Raw genomic sequence first — 8,178 nt, 5'->3', positions numbered from 1 at the left:
AGATAATAAAAGCTAAAGTAAACTTATAGGCAATGGACAAAATGTGGAAAAGTATATCAGTAAGCCTTCATATAAAGTTGACACTGCTGGAAACTTGCATATTCACAAGTGCTCTCTCTATTGTGGGTAATGGTCAAAGACTCGGCAAGACGAATATTGGCTTTTGAAAGAACATGTTATAGAAAGATTCCTTGGACTGGATGGATATAAAAGGTAACAAATGAAGAACTGTATCACAAAGTAAACCACAAAGAAAATCTAATACAGAAAATAATTCAAAGGAAACTAGAGTTCTATAGACATATCTGCAGAACGGATAACAGTATAAATAGAAGAGGAAGGCAAAGGTGAGAATGGATAGATGATGTAAAAGAATGGTGTGGAAAGAGTTTGCAGGATTTGAGTCATCTGGTAGTGGACAGAGAGAAGTGGCCAAGGATGGTGAAACATGCATTGGACCCATGGACAATGATGATGATCTTTTCTCTTAGAGCTGAATCTCTTCTTTTTTGTTACTAACCTTGACATGCTTAAAAGCATTCTTCTTCTTGTCCTTGGAGTTAATGATTTTTATGCATTAACAGTATGAAAGTAAAGCATGCTATTAATGAGATAAAAATGGATAACTCCAAGGACAAGAAGAAGAATACAGGCTATATATAAATAAAGAGCAATGAACAAGAATAGCTGTTCTGAGAGAAATCAGACTGCAATAACTTTAAATATGTGGAAAGAATGGTATCACATAATTGATATAATTCATTAAAACTGGTCGTTTAATATTTATGACTGTCTACATCATTATTACATATTAAGTATAATGCACTGTTGAGTGCAAAAATGCATTAAAAGCTACAAGAAAGCGCATCTGATCACATGTAGTACAGTATCCAGAATAATAGTATGTAAACAATATTATAAATACTTAGAGATATGGATACTCAAATCTTAAAAAAGGCTGTTACAAGTAAGTTTCTCAGTATACTGTATGTATGTGTGTGTGTGTGTGTGCACGCACACTCTAGCCATAAATACTATTACAACTTGAGCAGTGCAGGTTAAATGACTCTTCCATGGCAAAAATTTTCTCATCTGTAAAGAGGATATCTTTGTGTCTGCTGTTTGCATACAGCTGGAGAACTGCCTTTGACTTTATCATTCCAAGGCCATCAGTTAGTTTTGTGCACATAACATTGTTCTGTGACACATTCATCTCTCACAACATCATTTTCTGCATTCTCACAGGATTATGGCAGAGGCATGCCTTCAGCTGTTGTGTCCTAACATAGCATCGTTGACCTGTTCTGTGGTCAGATATGTCTTCTGTATCGTTATAACAGATAACAGTCCAATACAGAAACATCCTACTGATCTTGGATGTTTTTAGCATGTTGAAAATAACAGGTGGCTGCATTCCAACTTTGTGAAGTACTGTTACAGCTACATGGTTCTTATAATTTCCTCACTGCATGTTATCCAGTACAGCTAGACCTCTCTCTCTCTCTCTCTACTGATAAACATTTTCATGTTTATCAGTAGAGAGAAAAATGTTGGCTGCGTACAATGCCACTACGGACGTGGACTCTCATAATTCTGTGGACAGTGCAGGTGTGTGTGGTAAAAATGGAAGATGTAACCGTATTTATGGCAAGACTGTGTATAATGTACACATGCACACAACGTTGAAGACATTATGTGAACATCCTCATTTTTCTTGAGTGCTATAACCAGCAGTAAATACTGTATAGAGCACAAATTGAGCATACAGATCTTAACTATGGATGACTTTGCTAAAAGATTGAAACATGACCATGGAAAGAAGCAGTTAGGTAGGACACAAACTGAAAGAAAGGGATTAACAGCATTGAAAAGGATTGTGCATTCCTCCCATCATTCATCAACAGATTTTCATAATGGGGCATCCACTGCTGTAAAGATTTATGCCAAACCATCATATACTGATCTCCAGAACTTTTCTCATAGAAGGGCTGCTGAACATTATACCTGAACAATGCCTGAGTTTGACTTGAGTGTACAGAGCTTGCTGTGCTCAGACAGTACAGAATGCTATATTGTGATACACCTTTCAAATAGATATATTTGATATAGTTACTGCCAGGAAATGATATACTCACTGTGGGAGGCCCACTCAGCCAACAACATGTCTATCATAATGAACTTTGAAGTTATTTACAAACCATGAATTCACAATGCACTCTGGCAATGCATTCCACTCAGCAACAACTCTCCATGTAAAAAATTTACTCATCACACCTTTCTTCACATCTTTATATAACTTCCAGGGATGGCCTCTTGTTCTTCCCATCTTAATGTCCACTCTTTTTATAATTCCTTCTGTATTGATCTGCTAGAATCTCTTAACTAACATGAAGGTCTCTATCATATCTCCTTTTCCCTCCTATCCATCAAACTCTGTAATCCACATTCTCTCAATCAACACTCCAGAGTCCTGATATCACTTTGGTCATTTGTCTTTGGACCCTATCAAGTGTTTCCACATCATGATGTGCAGTCTTCACAGCACTTGCAACATGTCCTTGGAACTTTTGTCCACTGTCCACCATCACCCCTAAGATCCCAAATCTCATCTATTTCCTGCAGTACAGTTCCACCAATAGAATACGTAGTCTTATATCTCTGTACCCCAAAGGGTAACACCTTGCATTTATTAATACTAAAGCTAGAATCTCACTCATTAGTGCAAGCTAAAAGTCTATTCAAATTTTTTTGTAGAGAATTAACATCAACAGTACTATTGATAATTCTACAACTTTGCATCATCAGCAAACATTTGAAGATAAATCCCCATTCAATCTACAAGAAATAACATTAACAAATAAGTTAAATAATAGGGACTCAAGAACAGAACCCTGAGGCATGCTGCCAGTCACCTTTCTTTTCTGGGACACTGCTCCATCATACACAACTTGTTGATATCTTTCAGAAATTAGTTTTCAATCCATCTAACAGTCTGTTATCCATTCCCATCTTCTGCAGCTTATACACCAATCTACACAAATGCCTTTGCATAGTCCAAGAAAATCACTGTATACGAATCTCTCTTATCCAACGCATTCACCACCTTATCATAAAATGTAAGCAGATTGCTAAAACAAGACATGCCCTTCACAGATCCATGCTGACCATAATAGAAAATCTTATGTCCATCAACCCAATCCTGTATTCTATTCCTAACTAATTTCTCCAACACTTTGATCACAATTGCAGATATACAGACTAGTCTATAATTGGAAATTTCTATCCTATCCTAGATTCCGCTCCTTAGGAATATTCCCAACTGCAAGACTTTCATTAAATAACCAGTTCAAGAGCATGCCTAACTCTTTTTAAAAATATGTGGGAATATGTCATCCATTCCCACAGTTTTATAAACATTTAACCCAAGCAACCCTTAATATATCTCTGATTCTTTTGCCTTCAATTTTTCTAATATGTGCCTCCCTTCTGCATATTGCACAGCTTCATTCACAATTCCAATATATTATTTGCTATGGCTAAAAGGCTACCATATGGTTACTACTTGCTTGATTTCACTGTTCATCCATCTCACTCTTCCCTTATTTATTTGCTGAACTCTTGATATGAACAACATCTTTCTGCACAACTCATCAACTGAATATAATTGTCCAAAGAGCTTCTCATAATCAGATGCTTTATAGTTCCATATATATATATATATATATATATACCTTCTTGATAATAATCTTTTCTGTTTGACTACTTTCCAAAGCAAAACCTCATGATCACTCTCACCAGCAGGTGGCAATGCTGATACCTCATTCACAACCACATTCTGTAAGGATATCACCAAATTCAACATTCAAAACCCTTGTGTTGTTTCCATCACACACTACTTACATCAGTTATTCTGCAGAAACTCAACAAATTCACTCTCCTGTTACCATACAGGAGAGCGAATCTTTTCAATTGCATCAGTTACTTCTTTCCAATCCACATTCCTATAATTAAAATCTCCCATTAGGATCACCTTCCTTTTACTTGACCAACTAATGTAAACATTTCACAATCAGTGTTCTTGACATTCCTGGCCTATAATAATATCACATTAGATATACTATTCTGTTGATTTCAACTTCACACATACTACTATTTTCCACTTCCACTCTTGAAGGACACAATTCCTTTGCTATCATTAACAGTACTCCCTCTTCTCCTTCCTATCCTTTCGGGAAAATTCTATATCCTACCATTTCTAGTCCTGCCAGTATATAATCCGAAGTCAACCAAGTTTCACTTATACTAATTATCTATGGGCATACCGACTTGATCAATGCTACAAACTCAATCCCTTTCTTTCTTTTCACTCTTTGAGGACATCTCACCAACACCATCACTCGTTATTTACCAGAGTGTATTTGTCCTATCTGGCAGAAGTGGTGTGGGTATACACGTTTCTACTGGTTTGTAGAATCACCTTATTGTAGTATGTGCTGAATGTTAAATTAACATTCTGGATAATTCTGAGCTGTCTGTGCTGTGCTAATTCTATAGAAATGATCCAGTCAAGTATCATTATGATAATGCATCATATTATCATATGGGAATGAAGCATAACATCATATAATGCTTCATTCCTATGGTTGGACTACTATTTGTAGTCTTCCAATCCAAACATATGCATGGAACACATCACCAAAGTAATCCTCACTAGCATGATAATATACATTTATCAGTGTTCTTGAATTCCTGGCCTATAATAATATCACATTAGATATACTATTCTATTGATTTCAACTTCACACATACTACTATTTTCCACTTCCACTCTTGAAGGACACAATTCCTTTGCTATCATTAACAGTACTCCCTCTTCTCCTTTGAGTGGTACAATGTGATACAATCCCCCACACCACTCTGAACTGCCATCCCCTATCCAAACCCTGGTTCTCCAAAAGATGTGCCAAGGCTGTACAAATGAAAAATCAGACATACTACAACTGGCTCAAATTAAGAACTCCATCCCTTCAGTGCCTATACTGAAGCCCGAAACAGATGCAAAAAAGTTATCAATGATTCCAAAACAGAATTTGAACAGGCAAAAAGCAGGAAACTTGCAGCCTGTCCTAGTGGCAGCCATGCCTTTTGGTCTTTTGCCAAAGCAATTGGTCGCAACTTTTGCCCTACACTACTCCCACCCCTATCATACCTAGATGGCTCAATTGCAACATTACCCACAGAAAAAACTAATCTCCTGGCTTCACACTTTGCCTCCAACGCACGCATAACTGACAATGGCAAATGCCCCAGTCATTCCAACTGCCCAACATACAATGCCCCCTGTATCCTTTTGCCAGAAAGAGATCATAAACCTGTTGTCAAAATTAGACACAATAAAAGGCCCCTGGCCATGATGGCATTCCTCCAATTGTCCTGAAGGTCTGTGCAGCAGAACTGACTCCTATCCTATGCCATCTGTACACACCGTCTTACTCCACTGGTATATATCCCAAAGCCTGGAAATTGGCCTATATTCAACCCATTCCCAAAATGGGTGACAAATCGATGCCATCTAACTACCGCCCTATCTCACTCACCTCATTCCTATCTAAAGTGATGGAGAAAACCATAAATTCTCAACTCCTACTGTACCTTGAAGGTACCCAGCTATTAAGCGACCACCAGAACGGATTCTGTCGATGCCGATCAAGAGGTGACCTGCTCTCATACATCACCCATCTCTGGACATATGCCATGGAAAAATTTGGCAAATCCCAAGTAGTTACACTTGATATCTCTAAAGCCTTTGACCAGGTCTGGCACAAAGGCTTACTAAGCAAACTTCCATCATTTGGACTGTCTCAGGACTTCTGCAGATGGATTGCCAGCTTCCTGCCTGGATGCACACTATGTGTAATGGTAGATGGCTCCCTATCCTCCCACTATCCAACTAATGCTGGGGTCCCACAAGGTTTCAGTTCTCTCACCGACCCTCTTCCTTCTATACATCAATGACCTACTTCAGTTGACCTCCAACCCAATACACAGTTTTACAGATGACAGCACACTGCACTCCTCCCTTTCATTTGATAAACCTTACCCTACACAACTCGCTTCAACCTACAAAACATCAACCACAACTTCCCTTAACGAGACCTCCAAAACAAACTCCAATGGTGCTCAGATAACCTTGTCAACTTCAACGCTTGCAAAACCCAGTTCTGTCTTATTTCCCACAAAAAAGAACCATTTTCCCCCAGTATTATTTTTGATAACACTCAAATTACCAGACAAGATGAAATTTCTCTTCTTGGAATTACCATGACATCAGGCCTCTCCTGGCATAAACACATCACAACCATTGCATCCTCAGCTTCTAAAAAACTAAGCTTTCTTTTCGCTCAAGACGTTACTTCACTTCAAAACAGCTGTTAATGCACCCAGCTATCGAATACTGTTCTCACATTAGGGATGGGGCTCCTAAAAGCTCCCTCAAAATGCTTGACTCAATACAGAGGAGAGCAATTAGACTGATAAATGATTCATCTCTTACCGACTCATTCCCCCCCCCCACTTTCACATAGACGTTTAGTCTCTGCAATTTGTATATTCTACAAATATTTTCATGGAAAATGCTCATCTGAAACAACATCAATAATCCCCCCCCCATTCTGTACTAAATCCATTGGAACACGTACGGCCACCTCCCAACATCCCTTCACAGTACACCTTTTCCTCCTCCTTCATCCCTGCTACTGCTGTACTGTGGAACAGTCTTCCCCCAGATGTATTTCCCAAGGAATACAATATACAGGCTTTTAAATCGAATATTAACAAGTTTCTCCTTTCCCATCCCACTATCCATATACGGTACTAAAGTACTATAGGTTGACCAGCCAACCTCTCGTGTATGGGCCCCAACAAAAAAAAAAAAAAAAAAAAAAAATATATATATATATATATATATATGTTGAAAGGAATGTGAGAAAATCAAAACAAAGAAGAACAGAAAGGTTAAACTAGTCCACATGCAATTTGAACTGTGAATCCTGGAGAACCTCTTTGGGATAAATGAGAACGCTGTTTGAAGATAGAACTAGCATTCTCAACTGTGCCGAAACTGATTGCTATTTTGTCAAAGGGATTGAAACAAAAAGTCTACCAAGACGAATTGCATCAGTTACTGTGGTGGGAATGCATCTGGCTACTGTTGCACTGAAAGTGTAATTTTGTGTAAAATAGCGTATGATCTTGATGCAGAGGTTGAAACATTCTGTAAACAGGCTTATATTTATGCTATTACCACAATAAGTTTTTCATAATGAACATTTTAAAGTACATTAAGAATAACATTGCCAGTATATTGTACCAGCTCATTACAAATAGTGCAGAGGAATAACTGTTTTCCTGTTTAACCTTAATTAACTGTGAAGAATAAGTCATTAATGTTTATATCAATTCCTTTACAAAGGTCATTGTTCTCTCATTTTATTTGTAAATTTAGAGGAAAAACAATGGTGTAAATAAAATTATCATCTAGCCTAGTTGCAAAACATTTTATTGTCTGTGTACAGTACACTACAGACAACCCCGAGGTGGTGGCACGTAACCAACAGGACAAGAGCAACTAGCTGCATTGACAGGGTACAGGGTACAAAAGTCCACTAACAGCACAATAAGAAGAAAAACAGAATAAAAGACTATAATATACATAAAAACACAAGTATACCTAGAGTACATTGGCAGATTCTATTATCTGCATTACTGCTCTCCATAATTTTTCCCCCACAAAATGTACATAATTACTTTTTTGTTGTTTAAACCGCTTTCTTTTTTCTTTTAAAAAAAAAAGCAATATGGCACTGTCAAAACAATTAAGATTTCCTGCCAGCTTTGTCAGGCATATCTGAAGCTAATATAAGATGTGCTTATTATAAACTTGTAATTTGGTGGACATGATTATTAATCACATTGACTAAAATATGCTATCATATAAACAAGTTTAATTGAAAGTACAGTGTTCTCCAAATTATCTAATCATCTTCAAAGAATCAAACCTTCAATTAGCTCCTGAATGGATTAGCATGTCAGCTGACTTCTGCTTACAGCACTATGTAACTGTACCTCAGTTAACTGACCAGACTACATTGGAAAATCAGTAAACTGATTTTCCAATGT

Source organism: Typopeltis vanoorti, chromosome 8 (assembly GCF_054136105.1).
Source record: "Typopeltis vanoorti isolate ZY-2024b chromosome 8, IOZ_Tvanoo_1.0, whole genome shotgun sequence".
Lineage (NCBI taxonomy): Eukaryota > Metazoa > Arthropoda > Arachnida > Uropygi > Thelyphonidae > Typopeltis > Typopeltis vanoorti.
The sequence above is the reverse complement of the archived record's forward strand: the minus strand, read 5'-3'. Positions refer to the sequence as shown.